Genomic DNA, 19138 nt, shown 5'->3' with positions numbered 1-19138 from the left:
TTGTCGTCAACTGGGGTTTAGGAAAGGCTCCCACTCCCAGGGACAGGCCCAGCATGGTCACTCCTCACATCTGATTGGCTGAAGAACGGTAGCCCTAGATTCTATCCACCTCTATTCCCCATCTTCCTCCTCCACCCTTCTGTCCCTGCCACAGCCCCTGCCCTGGCTTGGGCATTGTCAAATCCAAAAAGATACTGAGCCTCTGTCTATGAAATGAGTGACGTGTGTGTTTTGAATGGTGGGGCCTGGTGGCAGGTGCCAATTGAGTGTTCTTGGCGGTGGGGAGGGAGGGAGGAGTAAAGGTCTTCCGGCCAACTGTCCTGCCACCTCTTCAGCTCCCATCTCCGTCCAGGTGGTTGTGCTGGAGCACTGAACCAGGAGTCCAGATACCTGGGTTCAATTTTGCATTGGCCACATACTTTCTTTCTGACCTTGGGCTCATCTCTTTCCCCTCTCCATTCGCTGTTTTCTCGTCTACAAAATGAGAGGGTTGGGCAAAGAGATCTTGGCTTTTCTTCTAGCATTGACAGTCTAGGATGTGCCTCCAGATCATTCTCTTTATACTTCTTTCTTTGAATAAAAAGACACACATAAATACGTTCCCAGTGAGGACCTGCATATTTGACCTTGAACCTGCAGCCTAGATTGTCCTCATTGGAGCCTGCCCAGGAGTGAGCTCTAGCTTTATACTCTCTCCTGGGGATCCCAAAGGAGAGTCTGAGCTCTGGGTCTTGGGCCCCCTCTCCCCCTGCTGCTTGGACGTACGTTTGTCTGTGTGCTCTTCATCCATTACAACCAAACCCAAACTTCCTCTTTTGAACTCTTCAAGGGCACCAGATGTGATCGTGATCTGGGGAGGCCCGTGAAAAGTTTCCACTTTGTGAAGATCACTGATAAGCAGTAGAATCAACTGCAATTTCTCTGTCTCCCTTCCCCCAGCTCTGCTTCTACCCTGAGACTTGGATCTAACGTTGTCCAGTGACATGGCATGACAGTGCCTGCTGGCTGGAGGGCTCTGCTCCCTGTCCTGGCCGTCCTGGGAGTTCATTGTGTCTGTAATGTAGCTGCTGTGCAAGGGCCGTGGGTATTGGGAGACTGGCTGGGTCTGGTCTTGTCCCTCCCTCAATGTGTGACTTTGGACTAGCCAGTGCCCTCACTGGGCCTCCGTTTCTTTATTTGTACGTTGAGGGGTTGGACCCAACAGTATTGAAGAGCCCTCTCTTCATCTCTGACAAAATGAGTCTGAAAGTAAGACAATTTACCTTGTGTCTTCTCCACTTCCTGTCTTCCACCCCATGGTGAGCCCAAACCCCATGAGAGTCAGCTGAGTTTTTTGGGGTATTTGCCCAACTTAATTTAACTGTTACCAAGAGATAACAAAATGATTAAGAGCTGTGGAGTCAGACCTTTAACATTAACTGTCTGTGAGCATGTCATCTCTGAGTCTCAGTTTTCTTATTTGTAAAACACGGCCCCCAATTCTGCTTATCTCGTACTCTGTGTGGGGCGTGGGGTGAAAGAGGAGATGCATGGAAGTGTGGAGTGGGGTCTTTTATGGCACCACCTGCCCTGAGCCAGGCCCCATTGTAGGAACTGAGAGGTGGATCCCAAGATGTTTTCTGAGCTTTGTTCTCAAGAAGTCAGCTGCAGGTCACAGAAGCATCCGAAGCTAAATATGACATTTGCTTAAAAATATGTTCTGGTGGGAAAATAGGCTGGGAGTGGAAAGGAAAGAGCAATGGGACCTGAGGGAATAGAAGTTGGGAGGCCCCATGAGGCTGAGGGAACACACAAGTGGAGAAACTAGGACTTGTAGAATTCCTAGAAATCAGGAATGAGGACAGCTCTGAGCCCTCGTGCTGGACAAAACACTGTTCTAATTTCCCAACATGCATTTTCCACTTAATTCTCTTTCAGTTGGGTAGATTGTATTCTAGGACTGGTCAGTAGTAGAAGGGGGACCCTCAAGGTTGGTGGGGTAAGATAGACCAGATTAGAAATGGGAGTTCACATCCAATTATGGAGGGCATGTATGTCCAGATTTTATCTTATAACCCAGAAGGGAGCCTTTCTTGAGAAGGGAAGGTGTGCATCTAGCCATGCACTTAAGGAAAACATGAAGGGCCCTGGCCCATGTGGCTCAGTTGGTAGAGCATCATCCCATGCACCAAAAGGTTGCTGATTCTATTTCTGGTCAGGGCACATGCCTGGGTTGCTTGATTCTCCAGTAGGGGGTGTGCAGGAGGAAACTAATCAGTGTTTCTCTCTAAAAATAAAATTTTTAAAATTAAAGGTAAAAAAGGAAACATGAAGGGAGCATGGCCAGTTGGGAATCTAGTGCAACAATCCCACTAAGACCCAGGTGCCTGCGGAACAAACCACATTTTTTTCTTGGAGCTGTAGCAGAGGACAGAGTAGCCACTATTGTGAATCCAAGGTACTTCGCTCATTCATTCATTCATTCATTCATTCATGCAGCGTATACTTACCGAGTGCCTCCTATGTGCCATGCTATGTGCTCGATGCTAAAGATGTAAAAAGTTAGACCCAATTGGTCCTAATCATTACGAGCTTCCATTTGAGTGTTCCACCCACCTCCCTTCAAAACACCTGTATCAACTGATAACAGACTGGAGATCGCTTCTGTGGCCAGAGTTCAAGGGAGAGAAGTGAGGACTAAATTAAAACTAAAAGGAAAGAGAAAGCAGAAGCCCAAACCGCACTGTCTCAAAGTGGGAGAAGACGACGATGGCGGTGAATGTTCTGAATGTGGAAGGGGCCTCAGAAATTCTCACCTCCCTCTCAGTTGCAGCAACTGTCACTTCCACAGAGAGGAAGCAATGGGCCCAGGTCACAGCAATTTAGCAGCAGACAGAACTGGGACCCTGTAGTCCCGGCCCAGCTTCAGTGCTTTTATAAACTCCCTGAACATTCGTTCTCCCACTTCCTTCTTCCCCTCCAAGGGGAGGCTTCAACCAAGAGCCATCCTATTTATTTAATAAAACTTTTTTTTTTTTGCCCTGACCGGTTTGGCTCGGTGGATAGAGTGTCGGCCTGCGGACTGACTGGTCCCAGGGTCGATTCTGGTCAAGGGCATGTACCTTGGTTGTGGGCACATCCCCAGTAGGAGGTGTGCAGGAGGCAGCTGATCGATGTTTCTTCATCGATGTTTCTAGCTCTCTATCCTTCTCCCTTCCTCTCTGTAAAAAATCAATAAAATATATATATATTTTTTAAAAGCACTTTTTTTTTAACATCAATATGAGAGAGAGACATGACGGGGGTGGGGGATTGAGCCTGCCACCGAGGACCCTTCAGTCCACGGGCCGATGCTCTAACCATTGAGCCGAACCAGCTAGGGCCAGACCCATCCTCTCTTGAGCTCCTCGCTGCTCCCCTGCTGCCTTGAGCCATGCATTTTCCCTTCAGGGCAAACCCTTTTCAGAAGCTCTGGACTGGGATGTGCCAACCTTGGTCTCCCGGGCCACAGGAAATGCCTGAAGAAAGTGGCTGGTTGGGAGGGGTTGCCCTTTGAGTCCGAGCACAGAGCAGCTGTTTGGGAATTGCCACTGTCGCATTTCCTGCCATTGGAGAGCAGTGTGGGAAATACTGGCTCTTTAACCCCCATTCCCCCCATCCCCATTCACTGTGCCAGAGAGTCCCTGCCAGAGGCATCTGGTGGGAGAAGCTTTTCCACAACCATTCCTTTGCATTAGTGTGGGGGGGGGGGGGCGGGGGTGTCACCCCATTTAATGAGGACACTGATGGTCCAAGTGGGGAAGCAAATTGCCTGAAGATTGACTGAGCGGGAACTGGCCTTAGTGGTCATCCAAAGCAGCCCTCCCATTTCATAAGTTTGGAAATTGCGGCCCAGAGAGCAGGACTGTGGCCCTGGCTGAGTAAGGGCTAGATCTGGGGCCAGCACCTGCCCTGCTCTCTCTGCTGACATATCCTCTTCCTCTTCCTCCTCATGCGGAAGCCAGACTGAGCCCACAGACAATAGGAGGGAGAAGTGTCAAGTTGCCCAACCCAAATTTCAGAACCCAGAAGCGGTAAATCGGCGCTCCAACAGGCCTCTCCACTCCCCTCAGACCTCAGGTTTCCCAACGCAGACTTCCCCGCTTTACGTTTGGAGTTAGGCAAGTGGGAAATTCTAGTTGAATAACAGCCGTCTGCTCAGTGGTTAGATCTACAGAGGCAGGCAGGCGGCCTCAAATCCCAGCAAACCGCTCAGACATAGATAAGTCACTTGACCTTTCCATGTCTTGATTTCCTCATCTGTAAAAAGGGAATGACAAAGGTTTCTAACTCACAGGGTTGTGAAGCCTAAACCACACTGTCCAAGATACAGTAAGGACTCAGCTCTTTGTTATTAATAAATGGACTAGATTCCAGTCCATGGAGGAGAACGGGGTGGGGGAGAGTCTCTTCCAACAGTCTCTGAGGACTACTGAGTCCCTACACTGTGCCACTAACCCTCAGCCAAGTGGAGAAATATTTTTAGAAAAATTCAACCAAGCACATGGTAGCAAGTGGTACCAAGTGCAGAGGCCACAGATTAACCACAGAGAAGCTGAGAGCGGCTCCCTGGAAAGAGGCATGTCCAGGCACCTTGAAAGATGTGTAGATATGCTTCCAACAATGAAAGATATTAAAGGTGGGAGGGAGAGGCAACAGCTGGAATAAGGGCACAGAAGTGGAGGCAAGGGGAAGGGCCCCTGGGCCTTAGGCCCCACACCCAGTGTGCGAACACCATCTGGAAGTTCACAGAGTCCAGGCTAGAGTGTGGACTTCACCCGGAAGGTGCTCGGGACGAGACTGGTATGATTAGAGAGGCCCTTTAGAAAGACATGTCTGTGGAGGAGATGGGCCCAGTGCCTGGGAGACCACTGGACAGGCTTGTAGTCATTCCCCAGATGTGGAGGCAGGAGGATCTGAGGCAGAGTGGAGGAAGCAGAGATGGAGAAAAGAAAAGAAAACGAACACACGGGGCAGCAAGAAACCAAGGGAACTGCCCAACTGGCTTTGGGGAATGAGCGAGGGAGGCAGCGGTGAAGCCAGGAGTCATTACCTGGGAACCCAGAGGCAGGAAATGCTTTTAGAGGCAGGATGTGAGGCCCAGGCCCCAGGTGCAGGCCACCCCACTGCCCTCTCAGCTAAGTGAGGATGGAGGAAGCCCTAAATCAGAGCCATGTAGGAATGAGCCCTCCCCCCAGGCCCAGCTGTTGTAGCGGTTTCCAGAACATACATTTCCTTCTGTGGGAGGGTCTCGCCCCTTCCTCCCTGCTACCACCATCTGCCTATTGTGCCACCAGCTGCAGTCAGAACCCTCTAGTGCTACCCCATTGCGATGGCCTTGACCTGGATGGAGGTAGCCATGGGCAGGGATGGGAGGGCCTGCACATAGAGATCCTAAGCCAGTGCTGGGCCAGCGATTCCCATTCCCACGCTCCCATCTATTTGGTATCCACTCAAAGCCTGTAATGACTACTTATCAGACACACGGGATTCCAAATCACTGCCAGTCATATCCACAGGGACACACTGTGCACGCCCGGAATCAGAAGCACACATTGGTGGCCACATAGAGAAAAATAAAACGATTAGGTCCGCACATACACTGCTGGTAACAATCAGAAAGACTGGTCTGTGGTCCATATATGTATGACTGACCACACAGGAAGCAGCTCACACAAGTACCTGCACTTGCTTTTTCACACACTCACTCTTCTTGGCACACGGCCTCGTGTGCAGCGCACAGCCCCAGAAATCAGCAGCCCACTGTTCTAGTGTATGTGCTGCGATGGGCGGATAAACAGATGTGGGGCCTAACTGCCCTTCCAAGACTCTGGTCCCATTGCCGCCCTGCTCTGGGGAGGCAAGGCCAGCTCCCTGGAGAGCCAGGCAGTGATGGGGTCAGCCTTGGAAGGGAGCAGGATCTAGGGGAAGGCTTTTGGGGGTAGTGAGGTTCAAGGTGAGTGACATGTAAAGAGGCAGAAGAGAGATTTCTCCTTCAAAAACATTCCCATTCTCTTCCCTTATCTAGGAATGTTCTGGGAGCTGGTGGTGAAAGGGTTAACGGTGCCAGCTGCCATACCCCCTAGCGTTCTGAGCTCTGAGATTCACCCAAAGAGAGGCAGGGTCACTACCTCCGAAGGCGACCTGGCCCCAGGATAAAACTCCCCAGTGAGCAAGATGGAAACCTAAAATGAAACTTTGTCAGACTTCTCGGACTCAAGCATCATTACTGTCACCCTTGTCAGTGGCAGCCGCGGCAGCACCAAATCCATCCTCATTGATACCGCTTCCTGGTCTCTCTTTGGGGTTGGAATGTACTGCATTTTCTTGGGCAAATGTACCCTCCCCTCACTGACTCCCGGCCAACTTTCCTCCTTAGCAGGGTGTCTCAGGGACAAAATGAGATCACACAGAGGGAGCCTGGCACAATGTGGGTACCCTGGGAGGTGCAGACCCCATGCCTTCCCTGCTTCCTGCCTCTCCCCTCTCCCGTTCTGGGGTCCAGGTTACTTGGAGTACCATATTTGCATAGACATGAGACCTCGCCCCGGGGAAATTCCCCCTGGTGACCAGGCTTCCTTTCTGAGGTCAGGCCACATCATCAGACGGCTCCTTCCTCTCTAGCGCGCCCCAGCCTCCCGCTGGCTCTGGCCCCAGTTATCTGGCAGGTGTCTACCCAGGCACAGATTTAGTCCCAGGCTTTGACCTTGGCTGCTGTCCAAGAGAATGGGAGTATAGGCGGTGGGCTGGGGACCTGGAGCAACAACAGACGTGGTGGATACTTGAGGAATAGAGGAAAGGGAGGAGACAGGAAGTGGTCGGGAAGCCTGCATTGTGATGCTAGCTCATCCACAATTCCCTGCCTGACCCTGGGCACGTGCCTCCCTATCCCTGGGCCTCAGTGTCCTCTTCTATCCAGCCAGGGGGGTGGTTTAAGATCATCTCTAAGCTTTGTTCCAGATTTGATGGGCCAAGAAGCCACTTCCTTCAGCAGAACAATCTTGCAACATTTGTCCTTGGAGCATTTTCCTTGGACAAAAATCTTGCAACACACTGCCCGGTGTTTGTTTCCTTGGAAAGCACAATTTTGCAAAATGCATCCCCGAATCCCATTTTTCAGATGCCGACATAGTTATATGTATCTGCTCTCCTCATCGTGACTTGGTCTGAATTTTAATTTTTCTTTTCACATCCATCATGTATAATGTTCTAAAATCTGTCGTCCTCATGGTCTCTGACCCTGGTACTGAGAAAGCACCTTCCCTGGCACAAAAAAAGGGGAAGAGGTGGGGTGAGACCACAGAGCCCCAAAAAACTGTGAGGTCCTGGGACCACCTGCATCAGAACTGTTAGAATGGCCCCTTTGAGAGCGATAGTCCCAACTTTGAACCAACTGGGAAGCTTTTAAAATTGCAAACCCAGGCCACACCCTCTGAGATCCTGCTGTAATTAGTCTGGGGTGGGACCTGGGCATCTGTGTTTTCACAGGGCTCACCAGGTGATTCTAATGTGCAGCCAGGACTGAGAACCGCTGATGGAAGGACCCACTCAAGACCAGATAGATCAGATGATTCCGATGGACACAAGAGTTGACGAACCCCTGACCTATGTTATTCTTTGCGCAGTTATCCTAACGGGTACCCCTTCTGGGCACATGCCCAGGGTTGTAGATGGGCACAGAGCACTGACCCCCTTTCACAGATGAGGAAAGTGCGGGACACAGAGAGGAAACGACTTGCTGAGGTCACACGGGGAGTTCAGGAATGGCAGTGGGCCTGACGCCGAGTGGATGTTCACAGGCTCAAAGCGCTTTTGCAAAAATCATGGACTGGATGCTTGGGGGACCCAGAGAAGTACTAGCCTACTTGGTACCGCCTGAGGGTTCATGACACCGAGGTCTCCTTGGCTGCCTGTCTACAAGCAGATACTTCTCACTTTGGAATTGGAAGGCCCAGCTTAAGGACTTGGCTTTCTCAAACTCTACTAAGTACTAAGGTCACCCCTGGGAGGTTATTAAAAATGCTGCCTCCAGTCCTCCCTCCACCCGAGAGTCTGATTTCTTAGGTTTACAGTGGGACCTGGATCTGCCCAGACTCCTGGGCTAGGTCCTAAGAGCATGAGGAGTCCCCATCCTGGGGAGCTTTCAATAGAATTCGTGAGTCAGGAAACCCAGGCGCTCAAATCCATTCATTCACTAAATAAATATTGATTGACTGACTATGATGAGACTGGCCCAGTGCTGTCCCCACACATTAACAAGGTGGAAGAGATGGAGCTGAAAAATTAAGCATCAAAGGCGTGGGCCTGGGAGAGGTTCCCATGTACACCCACATCTCACCCATCCTTCGAGGTCCAGCACAGAGGACTCCTCTCCAGGTGAGCTCTGGAGACATTACCTGAGTTTGAACTCCAGCTGTGCCACTTATTAGCCGTTGGCCTAAACCACCATGAGCCTCAGTTTCCTCATCTGTAGAATAGCAGTACCAGTTGCCGAGGGCTCTGATGAGGAACGCATGCCATCATTCACTTAAGAGCACTGAGGGCTTTGTCTGGTAGATGTTAATCCTAAATATTACCGATTATTTCCTGACCATCTTAGCCTTCCCCGATTTCTCCTTCTTCTGAACTTTGGGACTTCTTTACCGAGTCAGAATGGAAGGTCCCTTAGTGATGATCTAGTCTGACTCCTTTCTTTACCTCACAGAAGGGGAAATTCAGAGAGGGGGAAGGACTTGCCCTGGACCACACAGCAGAACCAGGACTCAGTCCAAGGGTCTTTTCTTCCTTGATGTCTATCGCATGGCCCGAACAGAAGAGGCAATTTCAGGGAATTCATAGCTGGAAGAAAGAAGAGGCGAGAGAGGTGTGAGAAGCTAATTGCCCTCAGCATCTTGGCAGGGAAAGAAACCCAGTGCTAATCTTCCCCTAGATGTGCAAGCCAAGTATTCCTGACTGGAGATTCCAGTTCGGGGTGGTGGTGGTGGTGGGGGCAGTTTTGCCGCCTTAGTGCTTCCAGGTCCCCCTGCCATTTAAGACTCCATGAGCAGGAACCCGTCTAAGTGGGGCTTCGTGAACTCACAGAGGACTCACAGATTATTGTGGCCTCGGGAGAGAAAACATCGCGTTTGGAGGGAATGTAGTAATCCAGAAATATTAGGACTGAGTGATACATTCTACTGAAGAGGAATCCAAAACTCCATTTCCTCCAGTTAGGGACATTTGTCAGTTTCACGGAAGGCTCTGGCTGACCCTGGGGGCGGATCCCAGGTCACCAGGAGGTTTCATAAAGGGAGCCAGGACGAGATCTCTCTCCCTGATGCTGAGTCCTGCCACCAGCCCAGATGCCTGCTTCTGAGCTGTGAGGGAGGCCCTTCAGTTTGGTATCAGGGGGCAGAGAGAAGAGCATCTGACAGCATGAGTGTGGGAAGGTGTGTTTACTCCCAGCAGAGAAAAGGGTCTATGTGGAGAGAAGGTAGCAACCATCCTGTGCGCCTGGTCTAACTCAAGGACTGGTGCATCTAGTCCTATAGAACTTCCTATGGTGATGGGAGTGTCTGCCCATTCTGGTACGCTAGCCACGTGTGTGGCTACTGAACATTTATTATTTTTTAAAATATATTTTTATTGACTTCAGAGAGGAAAGGCGAGGGAGAGAGAGATAGAAACATCAATGATGAGAGAGAATCATGGATCGGCTGCCTCCTGCATGCCCCCCACTGGGGATCGAGCTTGCAACTCAGGCATGTGCCCTGACTGGGAATCGAACTGTGACCTCTTGGTTCATAGGTCGACGCTCAACCACTGAGCCACACCTGCCGGGCGGCTATTGCACATTTTAAAAGTGGCACTGCCACCGAGGGACTGAATGTGGTGTGGGACCGAGCACTGGACTAGGAGCCAGGAAGTCCCTCCATGTACTCACTTGGACAGTCACTTCCCTTGCCTGTCCCTCACTTCCTCATCTGTAAAGTGAGGCCATTGAGCCAGGAGGTGTCTCTAGCATTCCCGTGGAATCCCAGTGTGAAGGGCACAGAGCAGTTGAGGATTGGATTCCGTGAACTCTCCCCCTCCTCCCTCCTATCCCCCACTTCACCCCCCTGCCCTACCCCCAGGAATGAATGTGGCCCCTGTGACTGGCCTGCCTATTTCCCCAGGCCCTACCTATGTTACTTCCCCTTGCCTGCTTCAAACTCCATGCTCCATTCAGAGCGAACGACTTTAAGTTCCCCGAATGTCCTCTTCTCTTTGCACAGTCTCTTCCTTTTGCTGAGAACACTCTTCCTTATGCTCTCGCTTGGTTACTTTCAGGTCTCAGCTAAGGTGTCACTTCCTCCAGGAGGACTTCCCAGATCCCCAAATTCTGACCAGCTGCTCCCTTGTCCAAGCTCGGGTAGCTCCCTGTATTTCTCCTGCCAAAACACATCTCTACCACGCTTTACTGTCACTACCTATGAATTTGCCTACAGCCCCCACAGCAATGCTGTCCGATAGAACTTTTGGCAATGATAGAAATGTTCTGCACATGCGCAGCTAATGTGATGGCCACATGTGGCCACTGAGCACTTGAAATGTGGCTGGTGCTGAGGAACTGAATTCCTGATTTTAACGAATTTATATTCAAATAGCCACGTGTGGCCAATGGCTACTGTTCTGGACGGGCAGCCACCAAATCTATGAGCAGGCAGGAGCTGGCTTGTCCACCCCTGTATCCTCGGTGGTCTGTAAGCCTGTGAGTGATCTTGAAGAAACTGTAAGAATGAAGAAACTCTGTACTGGGGGCTGATCGAGAGAGAGAGGCCAGCTCATCCACACGGCCCCCTCCCATCCCTTCTCCAGGCGTCAGCAGATAATGAACCGAGACCTTATGTTTGTAAAGCCGTCGATAGTTTACAAAGAATGTCTGCAATCCATCGTTTTACTTTACTTATCATCACAGGAGGCAGGCAAAGCAGGACTCACTGTCCCCATTTTCCAGCAGGGATCACCGAGACTCCGGATGGGGAAGCAAGGCTCCGGAGCACCCGCGCTGGTTCGTGCAGAGCTGGCTGCTCCGGGGTGGGGAGGTCTCTAAGACCCCCCTCGACATCTGAATGAGGTCTGCACAGAGGGGAGTAAGCTCTTCCTGCCCAGCGGAGCATCCACCGAGACTAAGTGGAAACAGATGGGGTAGGACTGGGGGCAGGAGGATGTGGGCTGGACATCTGGTGATTTCCTCAGGGTCCTGAGCACTGGAATCCCCCATCTTAGGCAAAGGAGGAAATAGAGGTCCTTGGGAGAACCCTGGGGCGAGGTGGGGTGAGCAGACCAGGTGGCCCCTGTCTGCCCTGCGCCAGTCTTCAGACCAGCCACGGAATCCTCAGGCTCCAGCTCTTCCCCTGAGCCGTCTCCTGGAATTCACAGCAAGCGACAGCCAGTCTGGGCAGTGACAGGTGGGGACTGATAGGGAAGGGCCCTGTGCTCTGCCAGGGGTGGGAAGGGGCCTCCGCTGAGCCTTGTGTGGCTGCCTGGCTCCTCCATCTCGGGGAATTCCCCTCCTGCTAAAAGTCAGCCCAGCCCAGCCCAGCCCAGCCCTCCTTCCTGCAGAAGCACAGTGAGCGGAGCAGCCTTCACAGGGCCGGCAGCCCCCGCCACACACACCCTGTCTCCTCCTGCCCTTCTCCAGGTGAGTGACCCAGCCTGGGGGCGGCGAGCCAGGCAGGACAGGGGAAAGGGCTCACTGCGCCAGGGAGCTGGGCCCACCAGGCCCTCCCACCTCTGGGCCAAGAGCCACCAGCCTCCCACTTTCCTGCCTGCTGGGGTCGCTGCTCCAGGCCCAGGTCCCTCTTCCCCCACTTAGGGCTTGGGCTCTGGGCCTCTCTATGTCCCTGCCCGCCCGCCCGGCCCTGCCGTTCTCTTCTTGCTTCTCTCCCTCCTTTTATTTCCTTTTCCTGCCCTCCTCTTCTTGCCCGGCTTCCTCAGCCAGTCTTTTCTCTCTACTCGCTACTAGTTTTTCCAAAGAGAAGGAAAAGAAAGGTCTATTTTTATCTTATTCTTCCCGCAAGAAAAGGGAGTAGGTTCCCTAGTGTGAACATGGATGTTTGTGTGTGTGAGTGAGTACGTGTGTCTTCGTTAGTGAGCATGTGTCCAATCTACTGAGGTGTACATGTGTATGACCCTGTGAGCAAAAGTGTGTTTGTATATGTCTGTGTGTGAGGGCAGTGTGTAGCTATGTGTGAGTGTGTGTGTGTGTGAGGGTGTGTAGGTGTGTGTGATTGTGTCTGGGTATTATGTGTGTGTCTGTATGTGTGAGGGAAGTGTGTGTGTGTGTGGGGTGTGTGTGTGTGTGTGTGAGTGTTTTGGTATTATGTGAGTGTGTGTGTGTCTGTGTGTGAGGAGTGTGTAGGGGTGTGTGTGAGTGTTTGGGTATTATGAGTGTGTGTGTGTGTGTGTGTGTGTGTGTGTGTGTGTGTCTGTGTGTGAGGGGTGTGTAGGTGTGTGTGTGTCTGTGTGAGGGGTGTGTAGGTGTGTGTATCTGGGTGTATCTGGGTGTGAGGGGTGTGTAGGTGTGTGTGTGAGTGTTTGGGTATTATGAGTGTGTGTGTGTGTGAGGGTGTGTTGGGAACTTTGTGATCTAAAGACTGGAAGGCTGGGACCCTATGGAGCACTCCCCCACCTGCTGCCCTCCCGGGGAGGCTGGGCCTTTCTGGGGTTGAACCTTTAACAGAGCCTGAAGCACCAGGAGTGGGTGAAGGGCTGACAGCGGCAGCGATGCGGCCTCCTCTTTGATCACAAACAGTCCAGATTTTCCAAAGCTGGTCAGAGGCCCAGCCCAGGGAAGTCCCTGGCGAGGAGTGGCAAGCAGTGGAGGCCAAGTCACTGCAGTGGCTTCTGGCTGGGAGAAGCAGGAGGGGCCGGGCAGAGCGAGCATGAGAGGATAGGGGTAAGGCTGAAGGAGGATTGATTACTCTCAGGGCCCTGTCAGGGCTTTCCAGGATTAGAAATCGCTCTGGTTCCCATGGGTCTGCCTCCCTCGGGGGCTGGGCTGGGCCTGGCCTACCGCTTCCCACTTCCAGGAGGATGACAGGGGGCAAGCTTGGATCTAAACCCAAATCCGATCGGCACCCTGACCTGGAGACAGGGAGGCCAGAGGGAGAGGAGCTGGAACAGGGGAGGCCTGGGCTCCTAGGAACTATGAGAGGGGCCTGGTGAGGTCAAGAAGGCCGTAATGTCCCCAGTGTCATTTTACCTCTCCTCTCTGTAGTGGTGCCCTAGAAACCCCAGGTCCAGGGACTTAGGGGAAATAGTTGGGGTGGAGAAAGAGGAAAACAGGAGAGCCCTTCCAGGCCTGGCAGTTCTGAGAACACACTCTGTGAGGTCTGGGGCAAGTTCCTCCAGGGCTCTAGGCCATGGGGACCCTATAGGATTGATGATCATAATTATTGTTGCTGCCTTTCACTGATGCCAGGCCCTGTGGCATTTCACTTGCTCCACCCTGTGTGTTGGGCACTATTCTAACCTTCATGCTGTGGATGAGGAAACAGGCAGAGAACAATCACGAGGAGTATTTGCTGAGGCAGGGCTGTCCTCTAGACCCAGGTCTGTCTGACTCCCTAATCCTCTCAGGCTCTGCTTCTTGGAGGAAGGGCAATTGCGGGTACAGTATATGGTTTAATTCACATCAGGGTGCCGAGTGAATGTGCAAAGTTAAAGCTTACTGCCGTTGTGTCTGTGCCCTCATTCAGTTATGGTATTTGGGAGTAGACAGAATTAAAGACTGATTTACTTCTTACCAAGAAACACGATTACCTAGTACAACTTCAGTCAACAGAAACGTGCTTGACACCCATTTCTCGTTTAACTATCGCTGACATCTCTCTTGTGTACACACACACCCAATAACCAGAAAGCACCTAGAATCCACAGAGGGTTTTACATTCCCGGGGCGGCCTCAGGCTATGGGCACGTGGATCTAAGGAAGGGACCCAGAGCCAGGATTGCTCTTTTCTTTGGTCCGTAGCTGCTGGCCCTGAGTTTCACTGACCCCCCACTAGCCAAGGCCCCGGCTCACTAATGCACACAATGGAATGATACACGTGCTTGTTTGAAAGCTCCATTTCCCATCGGTGGGGCGTGTGGAAATAACACTGATCTGGAAGCAGGAGATGGGTTCCAGTCCCAAGTTACTAATCACGAACTTGTGAGATCTCTGGCACATCCCTGCTTCTCTGGTCCTCGGTGGCTTCATCCCTACAAGTAAAAGGCTGGGTTTGATCCTTCCTAACCGCTCTTTAAAAGGTCTGGCATTTTGAGTTCTATGTCTTGCTAGCTGGCAAGACTCCATAACACAATGCCTAGGAGTGTTACGAGTTTAAGAGCCTGGATCTTCCTGCTCCAGTTACCTGTTGCTGTATATGACCTCGTCCAAGTCATTTAACAGCTCCAAGCCCCAGTTTTATCTGAGAAATGGGGATGATAATGGTCCTGACCTCAGAGCATGGCTGGGAGACACAGTATGTGAAAGTGCAGGCCTAGTGCACAGCAAATACTCCCACAAATGTTACCTTGATGTTTTTAATATGCAGCCTTCACTCTTCTTTAGGCACTTGATTTAGAGTTCAATCAGTCATGGGAGGGTTTGGGAGTATGAAATTTTTGGTTAGAAATATAAGATTTTTTTAAATTTATTTTTTTATTGTTGACAGTATTACAGATGTCCCCCATTACCCCTTCCACTTGAGCCACATATATGTTCTTTGGTTAATCTCTTTCTGTCCCCACCACCCCCTCTCCCCTCTGAGATCTGTCAGTCTGCTCCATGTTTCCATGCCTCTGAACCTATTTTGTTCATCAGTTTATTTTGTTCATTAGATTCCACATTTAAGTGAGATCATGTGATATTTGTCTTTCTCAGACTGGCTTATTTCACTTAGCATAATAATCTCCAGGTCCATCCATGCTATTGCAAAGGGTAAGAGAGCCTTCTTTTTTTTTTTTTTCTTTAAATATATTTTATTGATTTTTTTACAGAGAGGAAGGGAGAGGAATAGAGAGTTAGAAACATCAATGAGAGAGAAACATCGATCAGCTGCCTCCTGCACACCCCCTACTGGGGATGTGCCCACAACCAAGGTACATGCCCTTGACCAGAATCAAACCTGGGACCCTTCAGTCCCCAGGCTGATGCTCAATCCACTGAGCCAAACCGGTTAGGGCGAGATCCTTCTTTTTTACAGCTGCATAATATTCCACGATGGAAATGTCCCACTTCTTTTTTTATCCACTCATCTACGGATGGACACTTGGACTGTTTCCAGATCTTAGCTATTGTAAATAATGCTGCTATGAACATAGGAATGCATATAATCTTTCTGGTTGGTGTTTTGGGATTCTTAGGATATATTCCCAGAAGTGGGATTGCTGGGTCAAATGACAGTTCCATTTTCAATTTTTTGAGGCAACTCCATACTGTTTTCCATATTGGCTGCACCACCCTGCATTCCCACCAGCAGTGTACTAGGGTTCCCTTTTCTCTACATCCTCACCAGCACCTGTCATTGGTTGATTTGTTGATGGTAGCCATTGTTGAGGTGATTAAAACCTCATTGTAGTTTTAATTTGCATCTCTCTGCTGATTAGTGATGTTGAGCATTTTTTTCATGTCTGTTGGCCATCTGTATGTCCTCTTTGGAGAAGTGTCTATTTAAGTCCTTTGCCCATTTTTTAAAATTGGATTGTTTGTGTTCCTGGTGTTAAGTTCTATAAGTTCTTTATGTATTTTGGAAATCAATGCCTTATCAGATGTATCATTGGCAAATATGTTCTCCCACACATGGGTTATTTTCATTTCGATGATGGTTTCTTGTGCTGTGCAGCTTTTTAGTTTGATGTAGTCCCATTTAATTATTTTTTCCTTTGTTTCTCTTGCCCTAGATGTATCAGTGAAAATACTGCTATGTGAGTTGTCTGAGATTTTACTGCCTATGTTTTCTTTAGAATTTTTATGGTTTTGCAACTTATATTTGTCTTTTATCCATTATGAATTTATTCTTGTGTGTGGTGTAAGTTGGTGGTCCAGTTCCTTTTTTTTTTTCATGTACCCATCCAATTTCCCAACACCATTTATTTTATTTTTTAAAAATGTTTTAATGTTTCATTATTGAAATTTTCAAACATGGATAAATATAGAGAGAATAGTATAAAGCAGCGCTATTCCAATTGCTGTTTATTTATTTCTTAAAATATGTTTTTATTGATTTCAGAGAGGAAGGGAGGGGGAGAGAGAGAAACATCAATGATGAGAGAAAATCATTGATCGGCTGCCTTCTGCACGCCCCACAATGGGGATCGAGCCTGCAACCTGGGCATGTGCCCTGACCAGGAATCAAACCGTGACCTCCTGGTTCATAGGTCAGTGCTCAACCACTGAGCCACACCGGCTGGGTCCAACACCATTTATTGAAGAGACTGTCTCTACTCCATTGTATGCTCTTGCCTCCTTTGTCAAATATTAATTGACCGTAATGACGTGGGTTGATTTATGGGGTCTCCGTTCTGTTCCATTGATGTATATGACTGTTCTTATGCCAGTACCAGGCTGTTTTGATTACAATGGCTTTGTAGTATAGTTTGATATACAATGGCTTTGTAGTATAGTTTGACCCTCCAACTTTTTTCTTCTTTGGGGTATGTTTTTTATTTTCCTCAAATGTGGATTTAGGTCTGACTTTGGAACAGCTTTGGTGGAGGAGGGGAGGGAGTGGCAGAAAGGAGATTAGGAATCTGTGTGCTTTAAAACAAAGCAAAATAAAACACAGGCCTTTTGATTGTCCTCCCAGGTGGGGCTTTGCACAGGTGCTTGTTGTCACTCTGGAAGAGCAAGAGGTTCCCAGCTGCCTGAGTCGCTTAGCTTCTAGGGTGAGGCCAAGCTTCCTGGCTTGAAAATCTTCCAGATCTGGGGCGAGCAGAAGTGACAGGCTAGGGGACCTGTTTCCCACCCTGCCAGGCCCCCAGTCTAGGGCCCTATCGTGGATGTGGATGGTGGCTGGCAACTGGGGAGACTGTATTCCTGGGTTTAACTGTGACGGTCTACCCAACGCATGTAACCCATGTCTGCATGCCATTATCATTTCTCAGATGCCTTCTTTGTGCCAAGCTTTGGGCTTTACTCGCATTATCTCATTTATCCTCAGGATCACCTGAGGGGTAGGTACAATGATCATCTCTACATTCAGAGAGGAACTGAGGCCTAGAGAGGCCACCCAGGTAGCAAGTGGTTGAGTAGGGGTTAGAACCCCATTAGTTAAATTCATAGCCTAGGTTCATAATGAGTGCTGAGTTTCTGTAAGACGGTACGAAAAATCATGACACTGTAAAGGCAACGTGGTGCAGTGGAAAGTGTACATATGCTGGGGAGCCCTAGTCCCGAGTTCCAACACTGGTTGCATCACTCGACATGTGTGGCCTTTAACAAGTCCTTCACTACATTGAAGCCTCTGCTTTCCTACCCGTCAAATAAGAGATTGTGATCAGTGGTCCCCATGGCCTCTAACATGGTGGGATGTTCTGAAGTCCAACAAAGACTTAAAAAAGGATGGAAGGGGTGGGTGCGGTCATGACTTTGAAGAGATGAGTTTTCTCACACGTTGTAATTGTTAAGAAAAATTATCCCAAAGTAGGAATACAGGCAACAAGATGACTATGTAACCTTTTTATGTCATACTAGAGCATTGTCCAAAAAAACCCACCTAGGAGTTGTCTGGTATTTTAGGGAATGGAATTATTTTCCTAACTCTCTAAGTTCAGTTGGACTTTTTATAAAAACAGCTGAAATAGTTTAGAAACAAAATGCAAATAGTTGAAGACCCTTCTCTCTCTCTCTCTCTCTTTAAAGTAAATGTCAATGTTCATGAGAAGAGAGGTTGGGCTTAGGAAGAGAGCATTCTAAAAAGAGGCAATTTGGGGTGTACAGATGAAGAGCAGGAAGGAGACTGGTCTGGGGGCCCAATGGGTAGAGGTGATGCCTGAGGGCTGCCTTATAGATTCTAATCTCCCTGTAACCTCCCTCTTGGTGGCACTCAATGGTGCTTTGGTGTTTGCATTCCTTGGCTCCCTCCCTTCAAAATCTGGGTATATGTGTATTTATTTTCATAATTAAAATGAACTAGAATTATTATTTTTTAAATCCTCACCTGAGGATATTGTTCCTTTTTTTCTTTTCCTTTCTTTCTTTCTTTCTTTGTTTCTTTCTTTCTTTCTTTCTTTCTTTTCTTTCTTTCTTCCTTTCTTTCTTTTTTTTTTTTTTTAAAGAGAATGGAAGGGAGGGAGGCAGAGAGAAAAACATCAATGTATCATTGGTGCCTCTGGCACGCACCCTGAGCCAACCGGCCAGGGCTGTTTTGAGAATTTGATAACACCTTTGAAATAATTGAAGGCATCCCAGGTTGTCACCGAGCCTGAAAGGAGAATGCTTGGATTAGGCATATGCTTGTGTGTGTGTTCGCACAGAATCAGTTGATTGACAGATCCCTCAATTTGTAAAATGAGGGCCTGTGTGAAACAGCTCCTCAAATCCCTTCTGAAATTAAACTTACCCTCTGTAGAATAAAATTATGACCTTAAAAAGACCAGTGCTCCCAACCTTAAACCAAACTACTGCTCCTTATGCATCTGGGAAATCCCACAGCCTGGCCCACCTACCGTAAGATATACTCTGTCTTTCATGTATTTATGGTAAAAAAATAAAATAAAATAAGGCGGGGTGGTAGTGTACAAAACCCGTCTCATTAGGGTGGCAGAGTAAATTGAAGTAATGCGTGCAAAGTGTTTACAGTGTCTGGAGCAGTGCATGTTAGCAGCAACAGTGAGAGCCCTGCAGGGTCCCTCCAGCTCGGAATTTCTATGAGCTCTGCTCACAAGTCCGGGAGCGCCCAGCCCCGATCGCCGGGGCCCTGAGCAGCCGCTCCGGCTGAGCTCCAAACGCTACGTGCCTTTTGGCAAGTTCCTTCCTCGCTCTGGCCCGGTGCCCCTCGGCCCCAGGAAGTTGTGGGGTGGTCTCTGCGGCTCGTCTCCGCTCGGTAGTTTGGGCTTTCAAGGGCCGCAGCCTCACTCCGGAGCCCGAGGCTTCCGGCGCCGGTAGTGCCGT

At 49.6% G+C, this 19138-nt stretch overlaps 1 protein-coding gene and 1 long non-coding RNA gene across 9 annotated transcripts in view; one reads left to right on the top strand and one right to left on the bottom strand.

Moving 5' to 3' along the window:
* The first annotated feature begins 11601 nt into the window (after positions 1 to 11601).
* TNIP1 (TNFAIP3 interacting protein 1) overlaps positions 11602 to 19138 on the top strand; it is a 53953-nt gene continuing 46416 nt past the window's right edge. For 5 of the 8 annotated variants that reach the window (XM_014543116.1, XM_014543112.1, XM_014543113.1 and 2 more), the window contains exon 1: positions 11742 to 11772. The gene's annotated coding sequence lies outside the window, so the exon portion shown is untranslated. Of the gene's footprint in view, positions 11681 to 11741; positions 11773 to 19138 lie in introns of those variants that run through there. The other 3 variants (XM_014543115.1, XM_014543110.1, XM_014543109.1) reach the window with 3 other exon arrangements.
* Positions 18301 to 19132, bottom strand: LOC106726820. The gene is made up of 2 exons (XR_001362929.1): positions 18825 to 19132; positions 18301 to 18449 (listed from the first exon to the last, which is right to left on the bottom strand). It is a non-coding gene; the product is annotated as an uncharacterized LOC106726820 (long non-coding RNA).

Source organism: Myotis brandtii, unplaced genomic scaffold, assembly GCF_000412655.1.
Source record: "Myotis brandtii unplaced genomic scaffold, ASM41265v1 scaffold32, whole genome shotgun sequence".
Classification (NCBI taxonomy): Eukaryota; Metazoa; Chordata; class Mammalia; order Chiroptera; family Vespertilionidae; genus Myotis; species Myotis brandtii.
The sequence above is the reverse complement of the archived record's forward strand: the minus strand, read 5'-3'. Positions and strand labels throughout refer to the sequence as shown.